Source organism: Benincasa hispida, chromosome 6 (assembly GCF_009727055.1).
Source record: "Benincasa hispida cultivar B227 chromosome 6, ASM972705v1, whole genome shotgun sequence".
NCBI lineage: Eukaryota > Viridiplantae > Streptophyta > Magnoliopsida > Cucurbitales > Cucurbitaceae > Benincasa > Benincasa hispida.
In genome coordinates this window covers 26,317,013-26,336,610 of record NC_052354.1, presented here as the reverse complement: position 1 = coordinate 26,336,610, position 19,598 = coordinate 26,317,013, and the positions used below count along the sequence as shown (strand labels likewise).

General features: G+C 38.7%; 1 long non-coding RNA gene across 1 annotated transcript in view; it reads right to left on the bottom strand.

Annotated features, from left to right (window-relative positions):
- Nucleotides 1-7,825: 7,825 nt before the first annotated feature.
- LOC120079604 overlaps nucleotides 7,826-19,598 on the bottom strand; it is a 22,519-nt gene continuing 10,746 nt past the window's right edge. Inside the window, exon 2 of the long non-coding RNA XR_005482284.1 lies at nucleotides 7,826-7,994. This is a non-coding gene — a long non-coding RNA (uncharacterized LOC120079604). The remainder of the gene's footprint in view (nucleotides 7,995-19,598) is intronic.

The following is a 19,598-nucleotide window of genomic DNA, read 5'->3' as shown; positions in this document are numbered from 1 at the left end:
CTTGAAAATGTTTTTAACAGCAGTCCAATGGTCATGACCAGGATTGGACTGAAATCTGCTGACAATTCTTACGACATAACATATGTCGGGACGAGTACATAACATTGCATACATCAAACTCCCAACTTCAGATACATAAGGAATTCGATTCATCTCCTCAACCTCTTAAGGTGTCTTAGGACTCTGCTTCTTAGACAAGTGAATTCCATGCCTGAAAGGTAAAGATCCTTTCTTGGAATTTTGCATTTTATACCTAGACAACATCTTGTCTATATAAGATGCTTGAAATAATGCCAATGTTTTGTTCTTGTGATTTCGAATTATTTGGATTCCAAGAACATATTGTACTTCTCCCAAATCTTTCATTTGGAATTGTGAAGCCAACCATCTCTTAACGTCGGCTAGATATTCTACCTCATTTCCAATGAGTACAATATCATCAACATACAACACCAGAAAAATGACAGTTTTGTTGACGAGTTTCTTGTAGACACAGGGTTCGACAACATTTTGTTCAAAGCCATAAGATTTGATCGCAGCGTAAAATCTCATATTCCAGGATCTAGAAGCTTGTTTTAATCCATAAATGGATCGATTAAGCTTGCAAACTTTTTGCTCTTGACCCTGCTGTATAAACCCTTCTTGTTGAGACATATAGATACTCTCTTCAAGATAGCCATTCAGAAAAGCTGTCTTGACATCCATTTACCATATTTCATAATCATAAAATGTAGTTATGGACAAGAGTATTCTAATAGACTTTATCATGCAACTGGAGAGAAGGTTTCTTCAAAATCTAATCCCTCTATTTGGGTAAACTCTTTTGCCACTAATTTAGCTTTGTAGGTCTGTACCTTACAAGCCTGATCTCGTTTTCTCTTGTAAATCCACTTGCAACTGATGAGTTTTACCCCTTTCGATTGATCTATAAGATCCCAGACAGAAATGAAATATATAGATTCCATTTCAAGGTCCATGGCTTTAATCCATTGATCTTTGTCCACATCATTCATTGCTTGATTAAAACACAACGGATCCTCTAAACCATCATCTAGTATGATGACTTGAGTTTCAGTTAAACCCATGTACCGGCCATGTATTGCATAACCCTCCCACTACGATGAGGCATTCTCAACTCTTGAGAAGGATGTGATGTATCAGTTTCATCAACAACTCTTGTTGACGGACCTCTCTATCAACAACTCTTGTTGAAGGACCTGCTCGATCAACAACTCTTGTTGATACATTTGTTGTTTCTCTGGACATTTCTTCTATTACTAGCTTACTATAAGGTTGATGGTTCTTTATATAATCTTCCTCCAGGAAGGTTGCATTTGTCGATACAAATACTTTATCTTCCTGAGGATCATAAAAGAGACCACCTTTAGTTTCTTTTGGGTAGCCTACAAATAGGCATACTTTTGAACGGTGTTCCAACTTTTTAGAATTTTGTACCAACGTAAGTGCTGGACAAACCTAAATTCTGAAGTGATATAAATTTCTTTTAAGTCTTCTCCAGAGCTCGTAAGGTATTTCAGAAGCATTTTTCGAGGGAACCATGTTGAAAATATACACTGCAGTCCCAATTGTGAGTCCCCAAAAAGAATTTGGTAACTGAACGTAACTCATCATGGAACGAACCATGTCCAACAAGGTTTTGTTTCTCCTCTCTGCCACACCGTTCCGCTAAGGTGTGCCAGGGGCTGTGAGTTGAGACTGAATTCCATGTTCTATCAAATAGTTTTGGAATTCTATGTCCATATACTCACTACCTCGATCCGATCGAAGTGTTTTAATCTTTTTACCTAATTGGTTCTCAACCTCAGCCTTACACTCTTTGAACTTTTCAAAAGTTTCAGACTTTTGGTGCATTAAGTAAACATGCCCATACCTGGAATAATCATCTATAAAACTGATGAAATATTCATACCCACCTCTTGCTTTAACATTTAGAGGCCTACAAAGGTCTGAATGAATTAGCTCTAGGGGTTCTTTGGCTCTAATACCTTTTCCAGAAAAAGATCTTTTTGTCAATTTACCCTCAAGACAAGACTCACATGGTGGTAATGAACTATCTTCCAACTTATTTAGATGACCGTTCTTAACCAATCTCTCAATCCTGTTGAGATTTATGTGACCCAGTCTCAAGTGCCAAAGATAGGCATTTAGAGAAATCTTCCTCTTCTTATGAGTCCCAGCAGTTTTAAACATCTATATGTTCAAAACAGCTTTGACCTCAGTTGGTCTTAACATGTATAAGTTATTTTCTAATTTTGCAGATCAAATTTGTTTATTACCCATTTTGATGAACACTTCACCATTTTCGAAATAAACTTTATAATTTTGTTCTAGTAAACAGGAGACAGATATTAGATTCCTTTTCATAGAAGGCATATAATATACATTTTTCAAATAAATGTACTTATCTCCTATAAATAACTTCATATCTCCCACTGCTATGGCTGAAACAATCTCCCTAGTCTCTATCTTAATGATTGTTTCACCTTCTGTCAACTATCTCCAGGAACTTGTTTCCTGTGAGATAGTACATACATGATTAGCGGCACCTGAATCAATTATCCAGATTTTATCATTTTCCACTAAACATGCTTCGATAACAAGTAAATCATATTTATCTTGTTGTTCGAATTCAACATTCTCATCTATATAATTCATAATTTCAGATGAGTTGGGAGATAGAGAACAATCCTTCGTTAAAACTCTTTTTGTATAATCAATCGCTAGTAATTTGTTTGTTGATTTGATTTTGCTGTTGTGTACATTGAAAGTGAGTATTATAGAATTCGACATGCTGATAAAACTCAAACAAATTATAATTAACAAAATGTAACTAAATCCAAAATCAAATTTTAGCAAAAGTAATAATGTACCCATAACCATTAATTATTTGCAACGATATTTTAGTGAGTCATAATATGTGCTACCGAGGGGCAGTCAGATACTCCTTCACTAAAACACACAATTTTGACCAAACACTATCCCCAGAATAACTCTTATTCTTGTATTCTTCAGAATAACTCTTATTCCTATAGTCATTTAGTTATCGTTTTCGGTCAAGATCTTTACTAACAACTTAGTAATACTTGTAAGTGTGACCCGCCATTTTCAGATCCTATAGAACGGTATGAATTTGCCTCCAAAATAGAAGACAACATCCAAGACGGAGCTATAAGACCCTATTCATTTTATTGAAGTCTGTGTTGTTTCGAATCCTATGTTACAACCCTCATGGGGGATAGCCGTCGCTAAACGACTAGCAAAGGGCCGCCTAAAGCAAACCAATAAGCGCAACATAAGAATCTCACAGTTCAGACTAATGAAGGAGACCGTAGGATGTATTGACACATATCCTTCACCCAATTACTATGAACTACTTCCTCCGTTTACCTTGATATTGACTCATACAAAACACTTTCTGAATTGAGGCCACTTCCAGGGTGACACGAAGCGTCATATGAATCTCACAGTGTAAAATATGTGGAGACGTGGCAGTTGAAATCTACATATTGTATAATAGACTTATATTTGAACAACTTCCTCTTATTCACCAAAATATAGATTTAAGCTAAAAAATACGTTCCGAATGGAAGTCACTTCCAAAGTGACACGAAGTACCACTTAAATCTGGATTGTGAACTCTCAGAGACGTGAGAGCTAAAAATAACGTATTGTATATGTTATTAATCTCCCACTAAAGTTTTTTAATAACTCTATCATATAGAAGTTATTAAACTGCCACTGAAATGTTCTATTTTGGGTAGATTTATACTTAGATTCTTTTTGGCTAATAAAGCAACCTTAAGTCTATGTGGTTTATCCAAGTATAACTCTTATAATTGGATTTTAACCTACGATGTCTAGGTGATAAACCATTTTATTACCTCACATCACTCACGTATGCTCATAAAACCGGTTACCAACGCTCAATTATTCGGCCATAATCCCCAGGTAGGAGGTGTTTCATAACCCGTTAACATAAGTACCCCCAGCCTTAGACAGGATTATATATCGGTTGAGTTTGTAACTTAGGTTTTATAAGTTTGTAAAACAGGTGGTCAACCTATGTGAGCATGCAACTGTTGTTTATGGATTTTAAATGTCTAACCCAATTTTATAACAACTTATAAAACTTTAGACATGCTATTCATCTATAACATACATGAGGCATTCAAATTTAATATAACATTTATATTAAATACAAGAAACCTTAACATGCATACTACATATTATAACAATTATAACATACTTTCAATGAATGTAACATGCTTCCTATGGTGGGATTTTAAATCTAAATGGCATACTATATGCACATACAAGATTTATTTAATTATAACATACATCAAATGCATAAATAATTAAACACAGACTGATATGGTTTTAGTTTTGGCAAAAAAAAAATGCAAACAGAAGCTTAACTATTACAAAACAGCTTCCAAACCGCTCCCGGACCGCTCGAATCGCTCCAAAACGAACTCAAGTAGCTTGAACCGGACCCGAACCGTCTGAACCGAACCAGCCAAGTCTGAACCGGACCAGCCAAGAACCATTCGAAGCTGAACCGGACCAGACCACTAGAGAACTGGTCGAACCGGCAACCCTTACACATGTTCAACATCTCACTAAGTCTCATCGTTTAGCAATGACGACCATCATCTAGCATTTTGCCAGATCGTTTAGTAAATGCTTGATCGTTTAGCATGCACAAAAAGGTAAACGGTCGTTTAATACCATCGTATAGCATTCAACGCATCGCCTAGCTGCCGTACAAAGATATGCGATCGCGTAGTGCTATCGCATAGCAACTCGTTGCATCGCCTAGCTGCTGCATAGAGGTAGACGATCGCGTAGTGCTATCGCATAGCAACTCAACGCATCGTTTAGCTCCCGATCAAATATAAATGATCGTAGTAAGCGATCGCTCAGGGCTATCGTATAGCTCTTCATAACTATCGCTTAGTTCTATCGTATAGAACCAAACGATCACTTAACACCATCGTCTAGCGCTGCATATCATCGTTCAATATCCGCTGTGTAGCTAAACGATCGCATAACTCCATCGTATAGAACATCATCGCGTCGTTCAGCATCGTAGGTAAGCAATTTGCTTAGTTCCATCGCATAGAAACTTCAACGCATTGCTTAGCACTTCGTCTACACGATCGCCTAGCTCCGCATCTAAATGATTGCTCAGCGCTATCGCTTAGTACTTCATCACATCGCTTAGAGCTCATCGTTGCTAAACGATCACATAGTACTATCGTATAGTAAATTCAACGTATCATTTAGTTCCCTCGCTAAAGCTAAACGATCACTTAATGCTATCGTATAGCAAATTGAATGCATCGTTTAGCTCCCGTAGGTACACGATCGTTTAGCGTTCAACATCACAATGACCAACACCCATTGCTATACGATCGTCTAGTTTTTCTTCACATCGTGTAGCGTCTGGAGCTAGACAATCGTTTAGCAACTGGAACCACAACGACAATAAGAACAGAGGCTGTTTTTCTGAAACTGCAACTCGGCCTCTTCGTTTGTTTCTTCGATTTACAGCTTAATTTCAACTCTAATGACTTCAAATAAATTACAAACTCTTGGGAACACATTAAAGCTCATCAAGCAAGAGCCAATTACAAATTTAAATGAGAAATTAAAAAGAATTAAACAGCCAAAACTCAGAAAACCATATCAGTGCACCAGTTTCATATTTCTTATATAAAACACCCACCAAACTAAAATTAAATCGAATTGAATGCTTATTTGATGCTCTGATACCGTAAGATTGTATAAACAACAGTGGAAGCACAAGGATCATCTAAGTACTCAAATTCACTAATTTTAGCATAATATAAAGCATGCTTCTACAAAAAATTGGGTTTCAAGACATACCTCTTGTAAAACTTCTTCAAAACCCCTTCTCCAGCTGCAATCTTCTCCATATCTTGTTGTAGACCACCTCAAGATCTTCCCAACTATTCTCTTGGTGCTTTAGATTGAGTTGTGGGACTCAAAACAAGCTTGAATCAAGGGATGAAGGAGAAAAGATCACTGCAACAACCTTTGTTGAAGAACCTTTCTTCAAGCCGAATTTTCTCTCAAAATTCTATAGATTGCATGCCCGATTTTCACTCCAATCTCTACATTATATTCAGATCAACATGCAAAGAGAAGAGTTGCATGAGTTGCAGCTCATGCTAGAAGAAGACAAGGCTAAGATGTTGCTTCATGAGTGAGCTACTTCAAAGATGGATAATGGAAAAACTCATTTTTCCATTTTGTGTTTTGATTTTCCAATTTTTCAATTTTATCTAAAAATCAAAATTTGATTTTATAAAATCTATTTTGATTTTAAAAAATGAAAATTTTAATTAATTTCATAAATTAATTATTAAATAAAATTTAATTAATTTAATATCAAATATTAAATTAATTTTAATGTATATCCATCTTTATATATTTAAATCATATTTAAATATATAAATTCTCCTATTCCGTTTAATTCTAAAATTAATCATAATTATATCTCATATAATTACTAATTCCCTTAATTCTAATTTGAACGTTTCAAATTAACTTATCACACTATTCTAGAGCAAGTCCGTTACGAGCTAGTAGGGGGACCTCGCGGATCTACAGATCATGGGCTCCAACGATCCGAGATTAATTGGCTAAACTCATTAGACCAGATTAATCTCCAATCATTAACTAATGAGTTATTCCACTAAAACCCATAGTTGCACTCCCCTCACTGTAGATATATTATATCCACATGATTTAACCATAATCAGCAAGTCGATCCTTCACAGGTTGTTCGTAATAACGGTTGGATCAAATATTCGTTTTACCCCCGAAATTACGTCTTATTCCTCAAGTCCCTACTGATCTTCTAATGAAAAACTAGTTTGTGATCCAATCACCAAACCAAACTCTCTCAGCCCAGTGAGAGAGTGGGATCCCTTATTCAAGACTTGGATTCAGTACTTGAGAGAACAACCTTTCTCCTATCCCTAAATCGGATAGGCGTGAACTCTGTCTTGCACCCTATCTCTCCAGCTATCTATCCGATCTTACCCCTGAAATGGGAGTCATATTAAGTCGTCGTTGTTGAGTCAACCCTCAACTATGCAAATCTAAGGGCAATCCCGAATAAACAGGAGTTCATAGTTAGCTCAGAATTAAGATCGAGTTACCTAGGTCATCTAGGTGAAATAGTCAATCTTAAACAGTAAACAACGTTATAAAGTAAGAGTGACTTATTTCTTGGTCCTGATCTTATGCAAACTCATTGCATAGGACGCCCCCACTCCTCATGTCATAACATGTACAAATTAAGATCACATCGTATGTAGCACTTTACATCTCTTTTGTAACAACTACAGAGTAGGCCGCATCCAATGGTGTTACCACAATAAGGTACCCAACCTTATTCATGTACCATAGATCATTTGTACTATTTACTCGAACCCGATCCACTCGTATGTCTCCACATAAAGTTCAAGTACTCATACAATAGTCATGGGTCTTAGTTTGTACAATTTATGAAATCAATAATAAGTATATTAATTATAAAAAATGTTTATCATTTTACAAACTGCGAGTTTTTAGGACATAAAACCCAACACCATCTTTCCATTATACTTCCAGAACGCCACTATATGCATGCATAGACTTGATAATAAATCTCTCGCAACAAATTTAGTAAAGGAATTAAAACTTCATTTCATTAAATAAAATTCAAACAATTAAAATTCTGAAAACACCGTTCGAGATTACTTTATTTTAGAATAAATTAAGCCAATAAATGAATTAGCCAATGAATAAACTAAATAACCAAGAGTTTTCTTTTTTTTTTAAAAAAAAAAAAAAAAAATCATGTCAAATTAATAAAATGAACAAATGTGGAAGCGACATCATGTCCCAACAGTCGAGTCATGGATTCTTCCTGTCATTCACCGTCTAATCCTTTCCCTTACCTGAAAAAATGGAAAGAAAAGAATGAGTATAAAATATACCCAGTAAACGACCCACTATTGAGCCCACTAGGTGAATTGTTAGTCTTTCTATCGGGGCTCAAGTGCACAAAACGCATTGTAGGTATAAGCATAGGCATAAGCATAAGGGGCGAACCCGGAGGCACATTTTCGTAGGTAGTAACCTTGGAAGAACACAATTATAAACATAAGTGGTGGTCCCAAGGGAGCACCGTACATAGACATAAGGTGTGAACCCGAAGGCTCATCACATGCGATTAGCCTGATAAAAATGCTAATAGTCACTATCAGTCTCACATAGGCATAAGCATACAATCAAAGTCTTAAGTCATGCTTAGATTTCAGAATAGTCTCACAATTCATGCATCAATCACACTGCAACAATACATAATATCGAAATTCCATGGCATAAACATAAGCTTTCATAATTCCAATTGACCAACAAACATGTCATAATATTCCAAGCCAACATAGAAGCCAACATAGGAACAAATACCTAACAATACTTGGGTTCGAGGGCGAACTGGCAGTAGGTAACTTAACTCAATAAAATCTAATATAATTAATATAATATCCCCTCTTTGCTTTGAGAAACCTCGGGACAACCACCACTAACTTAACCAACATTCAATTTAAATTTTCAGGTTGTCACTCATACAAAAGAAATATCCAAGAATACTCAAATCAACTACCCAACATGAAGTGGCCCCTAAACACTTCCAATTTTCAAATAATAAGCCCAACCTTATGTGTGACACTAAATTGCAAGGGTTAAAACCCAATTTCCAGCAACCCCAAAACACAAGCATCGAAAACACCCCACTTTTACTGTTGAAGCTGCTCGTTGGTGCCAAAACACGCCTCAAAACTCCAATCCGAACATCAACATATCATGGCCAACTTAATTTAGTCCAGAATTTTAATGGCCAATGAAGAATCACCAAGGATAGGCCAAAAAGTGGCTGCAATCTTACCCCAAACGAGAAACACTGGCAGAAACTGACAAGAATCCGATGACAGAATGGATGTGGTTGACACGCGCGTGGACCGACGATGGATGGCGACCGAAGGAAGGTGCACGACTGGGGTCAAGCGGCACAAACGGTGGAGGGAAGCAGCATGGACGATTGGAAGACTAGAGGAAGCGGTTGTATCAGGCGTGAGCGGCTGACATGGCTCGACAACACATTGTTGGAGACAAAACCAACGGTTGGACCTCACCGGCGGCGTGGGCAACATGCGAACGAAAAAAGAAAAACCAGAGGGAGGGTAGGTAGCAGTCACGAAGAGGAAGAGAAAGAAATTTCTCTTTTTTTTTCTCTCTCTCTCTCTTTAGCCTTGCATGCTGAACGTGGCAACTCTAATAAATAAATACAATTGCTTTTCAAACCCTAAACCTTAAAAAAAATAATCAAATAAATCTTCTCCTATTTTTAAGACCCCATAACTTCCTCATGAAATAGATATATATTTTATTTCCTTTTCCCTTCCAAAAAGGAAATTTCTTAAATCTCTCAACCAAACCAACTCATAAACTTAAATTTAAATCTCCAACATCCTTTATAAAAAATAATAATAAAAAAAAAATAAAAACATAAAACATAAATCTATATTCCCCCCTCCCCAACTCAAAAAAAAAAAAAAAAAAAAAAATCAAAATACAAAAATCCCAAATAACTCGAGATACTCAAATTGTAAAAAAAATTACCCTTTTGTTTCCCCATGGGGATTTTTTGAAATTCTATTTAGTTTGGGCTTGGACACTATAGTTGGGCTTAGATTGTGCTAAATTAAAAACTAAGTTAAATGTAAAAAGTTAAATGCCTAATATATATATGTATATATTTAAAAACCTAATCGAGGCGGGGCGAGGACGAGGACGAGGTGGGAATACACTCTCCATCCCTGTCGCGTCCTCGGTTCGGGGACCCTTGACCCCATCTCCGGTCAAATCGAGGATTCCCTGTAAGGAATTTTGCCAACCCTAATACAAACATCATAAATGCATGCTTACAAAGGCTTTAATATATAATTAAGATAATTTAAACATAATTAACTAGTAAAACAAGATTAGTGGTTTACAATTTATCTTTTCTTTAGGAAAATTTCATCCTCGAAATTTGTTCTAAACTCTATTACTTGAGTAAATGCGGATCATTGTTCTTCATCTGCTTTTTAGCTTCCCATGTAGCTTCTTCTATTCCGTGATTTTTCCATAGCATCTTAACCAATGGAATAGTCTTGTTCCTTAATACATGTTCTTTTCTGTCTAGAATTTTTATTGGTTCCTCTTCATATGACAAGTTCTTCTTCAGCTGCATTAGCTGATCTTGAAGAATGTGAGCAGGATCTAAAACATACTTCCTCAACATAGATACATTGAAAACATCATGTATCTTGGATAACTCATAAGGTATGGTCAATCTATAAGCTGTTGGCTCGACCCATTCAACTATCTCGTAGGGTCTTATATATCTTGGGCTTAACTTACTTTTCCTGTGAAACCTGAGTATTCATTTCCAGGGTGATAACTTAAGAAATACTCAATCTCCAACTTCAAACTCTAGCTCTCTTCTTCGTTTATCTGCATAAATTTTATGTTTGTCTCGAGTTATTTTCAAATTCTCTCGATCAGCTTAACATTATCTAAGGTTACTTGCACTAACTTTGACCCCATTAACTTCTTTTTCCCTACTTCATTCCAACGGATTTGAGTTCTGCATGGTATATAGTATAGAGCTTCATACAGAGCCATTCCAATACAGGAATGATAACTATTATTATAAACGAACTCTATTAATGGCAAGTGTATATCCCGACTACCTTTAAACTGCAACACAGAAACCCTTAACATGTCCTCTAATGTCAGAATCGTTCGCTTTGACTGTCTATCTGTTTATGGATGAAATGTTGTACTAAAATGTCATTTAGTACCAAGTGCCTTCTGTAAATTGAGCCAAAATTCTGAAGTGAACCTCGAGTCCCTGTCTAATATGATCGATACTGGAGCCCCATACTGGCTCATGACTCTATCAACATATAACTTAGCTAGTTGATCAAGTGTAGAAGTTATCTTGATTGGTAAAAACTTTGTCGTCTTATTCATCTCGTCAATAATCACCCATACACCATCATCGCCACTAGGAAAATAGAAAATTCATAGTAATATGTTCCCAAATAGAAAATTCATAGTAATATGTTCCTAATTCTACTCAGGTACTGATAGTGGGTTAAGCAAACCTATGGGTCTCTGACATTTTAGCTTAACCTGCTGAAGAATCAAGCATCTATCTACATATCCTACCATATCTTTCTTCATTCCAGACCGCCAATAGGACTTCTTTAAAGTTCTGTACATCTTGATACTACCGGGATGCATAGCATAGGCCGAACTATGAACCTCTCCTAAGATTGCATTCTTCAATGTCTCATTATTAGATATGCATAACCTATTCTTTTTCATTAGAGCTCCATCTCGTCTCAACATATAATCTGATCTATATTGCTTGCTTACTACTTCAACCAACTTCCTGAAACTAGGATCTCCTGTCTATGCTTTGACAGCATCATCGATCAATGTAGGCCATACCTGAAAATGAGCCAACAATTCTCCCAAATGGCCTAATGCTAAAACGACATTAGCAACTCTAAATTCCTCTAACAACCTTCCCCTTAGAGAACTACACATAACCTTGGAATGACTTGATTTCCTGCTCAAAGCATCAGCGACTACATTAACTTTACCTGAATGGTAGTTGATAGTACAATCATAATCTTTGATCAACTCTACCCATATTCTCTGTCTCAAATTTGATTCTTTTTGTTCAAGAATATACTTTAAACTCTTATGATCAGTAAGATATGACATTTCTCACCATATAGGTAATGTCTCCAAATCTTTAGAGATAACCGCAGCTGCCAACTCTAGATCATGAGTAGGGTAGTTACCCTCATGCTTCCTTCAATTGTCTGAATGCATAAGCTACTACTTTTCCTTTTTGCATCAACACACTGCTAAACCCTGTCTGGATGCATCACAATAAATCTTGAACTCTCTTCCTGGAACTAGAAGAGTTAGAATTGGTGCGGACACCAATCTTTGCTTTAACTCCTGAAAGCTCTGCTCACATTTCCTTGTCCATTCAAACTTAGCATCTTTTATGGTTAAAGTAGTTAATGGGAGAGCTATCTTTGGAAAGCCCTCAACAAATCTCCTGTAGTAATATGCCAAACCAAGGAAACTACGTACCTCTATCACTGAGGTAGGTTCTTCCAATTTGACTATGACTTTTGTCTCCTGGAGATCAACACCAACTTCTACAGCAAACATTGCATGCCCAAGAATACTACCTGGTCGAATCGAAACTCGCACTTACTGAACTTAGCATATAACTGCTTTTCACGTCGTGTCTGCAATACTATCCCCAGATGTTTTACATGTTTTTCCCTGCTATCTGAGTAAATCAGGATATCATCTATAAAAACCATTACAAACTGATCTAAATATGGATGAAATATCTTGTTCGTCAAATCCACAAATAATGTGGGTCATTAGTTAAGTCAAATGGCATAACTAGGAACTTATAATGCCCATATCTAATTCTGCTGGCTGTCTTAGGGACATCTAACTCCCTGACCTTTAGCTGATGATAATCTAACCTCAAATCAATCTTGAAGAACATTGATGATCCTTTTAATAACTGGTCAAATAGATCATCAATACGAGGTAACAAATACTTATTTCATATAGTTACCCTATTCAACTATTTGTAATCGATACATAAGCCTTATCTACTAGTTCTTGCAACTGGATCTTTAACTCTTTCAACTCAGTAGGTGCCATTTCATAAGGTGCCTGAGAAATAGGCATTGTTCCTGGAATCAAGTAAATAGTGAACTCCACTTCTCTATCAGGTGGTAACTCTGAGAATTCCTCAGGAAATACATTAGTAAATTTCTGTACTACTGAAAAATCCTCTGGTCCTGGCTTCTTCACTTGTGAGACTGATACATGAGCCAAGTACGCTATGCACCCTTTACTCAACAACTTCCTAGACTTTACTACTGATATTAAACATGTAGGGAAAATTTTCTTTTCCCATGTAAACACTATCTCTATTTTGCCTGCTATTCTAAATATCACTTTTTTTTTATGACAATCAATAGATGCATGATACTTAAACAAAAAATATATCTCCAGAAAAACATCAAATTCTAACAATTCTAAGGGAATTAAGTCAATCATCGTGTCCTATTTCTCAATCATAATTACACAGTTCTTATAACATTTATTAATCATTAGCACCTCACCAACAGAAGTAAAAATAACTAATTCCTCAGGCATGTTTTTTAGCATCCTATCAATATACAATGCAAACATACTAGAAATAAATGAATGGGTCGCCCCTGGATCAAACAACACATGAGCATATCAATAATAAATAAATACCATACCATTACAACATCTGGTGCATCCTCGGCCTTTTACGGGGTCATAGTATAAACCTTACCCTACTGACGTGGCCGTCCTTTTACTCCTTTCTGTTTGACACTACTCGTACCTTCATCTTCTACTGCCCCTTGTCTTGGGCTGATTCATTGTCTGGGATGTTGTCCTTTACTCAACCTGTGCCCCTAGAACTAACTGGGGGCACCCTTTCTGATAATGTCGTGGTTGTCCACACTAATAGTAGACATTCTACCCCTCATAGCATCGTCCTAAATTATGCTTACCACAATTCACACATTGTGGTGTCCTAAATGAACTGGCGATAGACTCACCTGCATGCTTTGACCTGGATCCCTCAGCTAGCTGACTGGATCCTCACCTGCTTTGTCTATGCTGACTTCCTACTGTTTTGGCATGGGAAGTCGCTTGCCCACCAAAACTGCGCTTAAAATTTCTCTTTCCTGAAACTCCCGGAGTGGACCTTCGTTTGTCACTTCTAGAAATATCTCGGTCTAGCCTCTCCTCTACCAGGCTTTCTTCAACTCTCATTGCTAATTCGAATAGCTGAGAGAAATCCGTCCAGTTAGCTATAGTAATCACAGGAGTTCGAATCTCCTTTCTTAGTCCACTCTTAAGCCGTTTATACCTATCCTTCTCCTCAGCTATAATTGTAGAAGCATACCTGGATAACTCTATATACGTCTGTTCATATTCTACCACTGTCATGTTTCCCTGTACTAACTTTAGGAACTCTTCTTTTTGCTTCACGAAAGGAAGTAGGATACTAGTCTTCAAAGATTCTTTTAAACTTATCCCAAGTCATCACTTATGATCTGTTTCTCTTGTTGTCTATCACTCTCCACCAGTTTTCTGCTCTTTTCTAATGCAGAAATCAGCTAACTTGACCTTACGGCCCTCAGGGCATTCGGTCACTTGGAAACACTTTTCCATCTGATTCAACCATGCTTCAGCATCTACTAGGTCAGTGGTACCCTCGAATGTTGTGGCACCTAGTGCCTTCATCCTCTCAATGTCATTCTCTTCTCTAGATCTTTCTGTACAAACCCCACATTGGCTGCTAGTCTCTGAGCAATTTTGTCAAAAACCCTATTTTTTAGATGGGTCAACTTTATCCTAAGGGATGTTGGACTCTCCCTCAGATGCATCCCTTACTCCTCATTACATTGTTACGAAAGAAGAGATAAAACACTTAGTCAAAATTTTGAAAAGAAGGTTTGAGCAGAGTCTTGTATTAGAGAAGGTAAAGTTGAAACTACTGCAAATAATTGTTTGGGTGTTAAGTAGAACATGCGATATGTAAAGAAATTACGTTAAGGTTATGCATAATACTCATCATAGCATTGTAAATAAACAACGCAAAAGAAGAAAAAGGAAATACAACATTGAATTCACAAAGGATGAGATAAACAAAAAGGCCAAGTACAAGGGATAAGGAAAGATAATCATTCAATATTCATAAATTGACTAAGTACAAAAGATTGTAATTGCAACAAACACAAAAATTTCAAAAGATAATGAAGAAAATACAAAGGTAGGGAAAGTAATACACCCTCAAATTTAGATTTGAGGCGGGGGCTCATTGTTGGGTAGAGGTTGCGAAGCTCCAGGTGGCACCTCTTGAAAGTAAAGTGGCTGTCGCAGATGGGGAGGCACCATGGGGCCATGTAAATATGTGGTTAAGAAGTTGAAGTACTCATGGTTGCATTTTTCTAACTGCCTTTGATTCAGGCGAATGGTGAAGATGTTGCGTCTGTCTCTTATACACATCTAGATGTGTATAAGAGACAGGTGTTGCTTTCACGTAGCTCCGTGAAGGTTTGGCAAAAGGAGAAGAGTTCATGGTTTAAGAAACCCCGAATGTCATCGACTGCAGCAACAACAGATGTGATGGGAGGAGGTGCCATCGATGTCTCGCCTGCATCGGTTTGGGGCTGAGTGGAAGGGCCAACACCCAAACCATGTGGGTCATCAACATGCGGTGAAGCTCTAAGAGATTGGTGGGCTGGTGAGGGATGGCTGTTGGATGTTGCTGGTGATGGAGGGTCAGAGTCAGGGATAAGAAGAAGGTTGGCAAGATGATCGAGAAGAGGGAAAAAGAGATCAATAGTGGGGCTTGGTGGTAGAATGACTAAAGGTGAAGGCTCTTCCAAGGGTTCATTGGGTGGTTGACGTGATGCACTGCCTTGGATAACTTCCTTGTCTTTGTCATGTTTCCGTCATCTGGGTCTGAGTGGTTGCGGCGCATTAAGCCAAATCCTTGAGAAGAACTCTCCAGATTTTAGTGCTGATGAGGCCATGGACTTCTGGCATAGGCTCGTCTTCGATGCCAGAGCCTACAAATAGGCAAAAGCTAGAGATAGTCCATGGAAAGAAGTATTGACCCCTGATGCGACCTACATAGCTTCTAAGTTGCCTCGCAATTAATCTGCCCACATCGATCGGGATGCCACGCGCAATGCAGTATGCGACCATAACTCGATCCCTTAAAATTTTTTTGTCGTGAGTGGTTAGGATGACCCTCTTTTTTACCAAGTAAACCTATAGACGCGCTTCTGGCAGCAGACAGTTAGATGCGAGGGTCTTAATGCCAGTTAAAGACACCGTCCAAGTGGTGTCAGGTTGCGCTAATATTCTTGATGCATCCTTCATATGCTCCTTAGCAGGATCGTCAATCAGCTTGTTGTTGGGTGTTTCCAGGAAATCCTTTAACTTATAAAGCTGATTGATGTCCTGGGCGCTAAATGGCACTACCCTCCCATCGACGATCACCACATCCTCGGTGTCGTGGGTCCTGCCTTGATAAAAGACCCACACTACCTTTGGGATGACTATGGATGGGCATTGACAGAAAGTATCCCATCCAAGCTCAACCATGATGCTGTTGATGAAATCTGGTAGTGGGGTCGGCGTAGGGAAGAAGTCCATCTCCATCAGTAATTCATCATTTTCTTTTCTGAATTTTGGGCGCCTCCTGGCCGGCGAAGACTCGCTGCCTTCCACCTTTTCCTTTCCTTTTTCCTGAGTGGCCGCAAGACGGGTCCTTTGTCGTTTGACGCGTTCCCTTTCCTTGTCCTGCTCTTCTTTTTCCCTTTCCCATTCTTATATTTCTTTTCTTTTCAACTCAATGTTGCGCTGCGCTTTGGCTCTTCTGCGCAACTCCTTCTCCTCCTTCTTCTTCCTCTCAATTTCTTCTTTTCTTGCAATTCTTTTTCAAGTTGCTCGGTGGCGAGCACAATGCGCTGCTCGTCTTCGAGCTTTTTCTTCGCTTCCTCATCTGCCATTGCATTGACACGGCCAAATCGGCTGAAGCGATGATTTTTGTTGCCAGGATCGACGCAACCAAAAAGAATAAAAGAAAAGAGATTAACTCCACTGTCCAGCTAAAGTAAAAACTTGGCCAAAGGATAAGAGTTGAAGTTGAGCTTGGTACACAACCAAAGTTGAATGTTCGCATGACACCCATAGGAGCAAGCCAAAATGAAGAGTAACCATGATCAACGATCTCTAAGATATGATGCAAACCAGGCTATGACATAAAAGGTGTATTCCGTTTTTACAAGAAAGAGAAATCTTTTCGAAACAAGAGGGAACTTTGAGCAAGAGGTTTGTCTAAAGTAAGACTAAAGTAGAATATTCTAAAGAAACATTCAAAGGATAGAAAGAACAAGTGATTTTAAGAAATTATGTAGAGGAATAACATTCTGAGTAGCTGATCGGCGCAAAACAATGACTTCGACTTAAGCTGAATTGCGTTAGTATAAGATATGCTTGAGGACAAGTATACTTCTAAATTTGGGGTGTGATAACTTGTAGAAATACAAGTTATTTATATCGTCTTACTTAGAATATGCGGCAATAGGGAGGAAAAGTTGCATCGAATGAAGTAAAGTTGGCTTAGAAACGTGAAGCTTGTAAAAGTATCGCAAACACACCCTCTGACCACATTACGAGGGCAAAAAGGATGTCCAAACCTTTGTTTTGCAGATAGCAGGTATCATTGCATGCGGTAATTACTCATGGACAATAAGATCAATGCATTCTCAAGGATTTCTGAAATCGTATAGCTTTCTCTGACATACGGCCTGACGAATGGAACGTGGAGTAGAACAGACATGCCCACCAGCTGCGACAAGAAAAACTAACTTCTCAAAGTAGGACCACTGAGGCAAGAGGCACTAAAATCTATAAATAGCAACACTCAGCACAAGCTGAAGGGGGACAACAAAAACTAACTTTTTAGAGTGGGGCCAATGAGGCAAGAGGTGCTAAAATCTATAAATAGCAACATTCAGCACAAACTGAAGGGGAGAAGAGTGTTCTTTTTGTTGCTCTGAAAAGTTAGTTTTTCTTGTCGTGGCTGGTGGGAATGCTCGCTCTGTGTCACAATCGCTCTTTCGGAAGCTTCTCTTGGCGATTGTGTGGCACTTGTTCCCGCTCACGAACAAGTCAACCAACTCGAATACGGACTGCCGGTAGCACACCGAGTGCCTCTCGCAACCTCCACCCCCGTTTTAGGGAAAACAGTTTTAGAAAACGGGTTTGGAGAAAATGTTTTCGTAAGAAGTTTTTGTGAGTGAATAAAGAAAGAAAGATTGTAGTAGACTAGAAAGCAATAAGCAACAACAACAGCTTTATAGAGTACTACTCCGGGTATGAGGAAGTAATGGTTAGTCTTATCCCCATATAGTGCATTCTGAACAAAAAGCCAACTGGCTCCCTTGCATATGCAAAAGGGCGAGTGGTCACTTACAATGAAAATGTAAAGAAAGCAAGCTAACTAAGCTAATACAATACAAGATATGAAAGTATGCTAGAAGGGGATTGGATCAGGCATGCGGCCATGGGCAACAGGCCCTGGACAGGCATGACCGTGACATTCTCCCCCACTTAATTGGTTGACGTCCCCGTCAACTGACCTTGTTCAAAATCTGCAAGGGCTGACAAGGGCTGGAGCTGCATTCTTCAAATCTTCGGCCCGCTCCCAACTTATCTCGTCATCGGGGAGATCCTTCCATTTCACTAAGAACTCTGTCAGTTCTCGTCTGGGTCTTCCAATACGGCGCGTATGTTTATTCAGGATTTGTGCAACTTCTTTCTCAGTGGAACTCTTCATCGTGACTGGTGGGCGCCTTAGCATGTTTCATTGTTCGTCCTCGGGATCGGGATGATAGGGCTTCAGGATACTCACATGAATGACAGGATGAATCTTCATCCATGAGGGTAACTGAACCTTATATGAGGTTCTCCCGATCTTCTCAATTACCTTCATTGGACCTTCATATTTTCTTACTAGCCGTTGGTATCTCTGGCCTCGGAAACGAAACTGTTCCGGTCGTAGCTTGATCAGGACCTTGTCCCCGGCCTGAAACTCGAGGGCCCTCCGCTTCTTATCAGCCCACTTCTTCATCCTTCTTGATGCTTTTTCTAGGTAGGCGCGAGATATCTCAGAGGTTCTGCTCCACTCTTTAGTGAAGTTATGTGCCTGAGGACTTTTGCCTGCATAAGGGTGGTCCACCAAGTGTGGCATGAGTGGCTGTCTACCGCACACCACTTCGAAGGGCGTTTTTCCGGTCGCGAAACTCTGCTGGCTATTGAAGCTAAACTGAGCCACATCTAACAACTGGACCCAGTTCTTCTGCCTAGCGTCGATAAAATGACGAAGATATTCCTCGAGCATACTATTGAAGCATTCCGTCTAGCCGTCAGTTTGGGGATGATAGCTAGAGAAGATATTTAGTGTTGACCCCAATATTTTGAACAATTCTGTCCAGAATGTCCCAGTGAATCTTCCGTCCCGATGGCTAACAATGCTCGCGAGGACACCCCATTATTTCACGATGTGTTTGAAGAACAGTTGGGCAGTCTCACGGCTGTGCACATTTTCGGCGTCGGGATGAAAGTGGCATATTTTGAGAACCGGTCGATGATAACAAGGATCGATTCGAACTCTCCCACCTTAGGCAAATGGGTGATGAAGTCCAGAGACACGCTCTCCCATGGTCTAGAGGGCACAAGTAGGGGTTCCAGCAGACCTGCTAATTTCGCCCTTTCGACCTTGTCTTGTTGGCAGACAAGGCAAGTCTTGGTAAATTGCATGACATCGTCTCGAAGGCTTG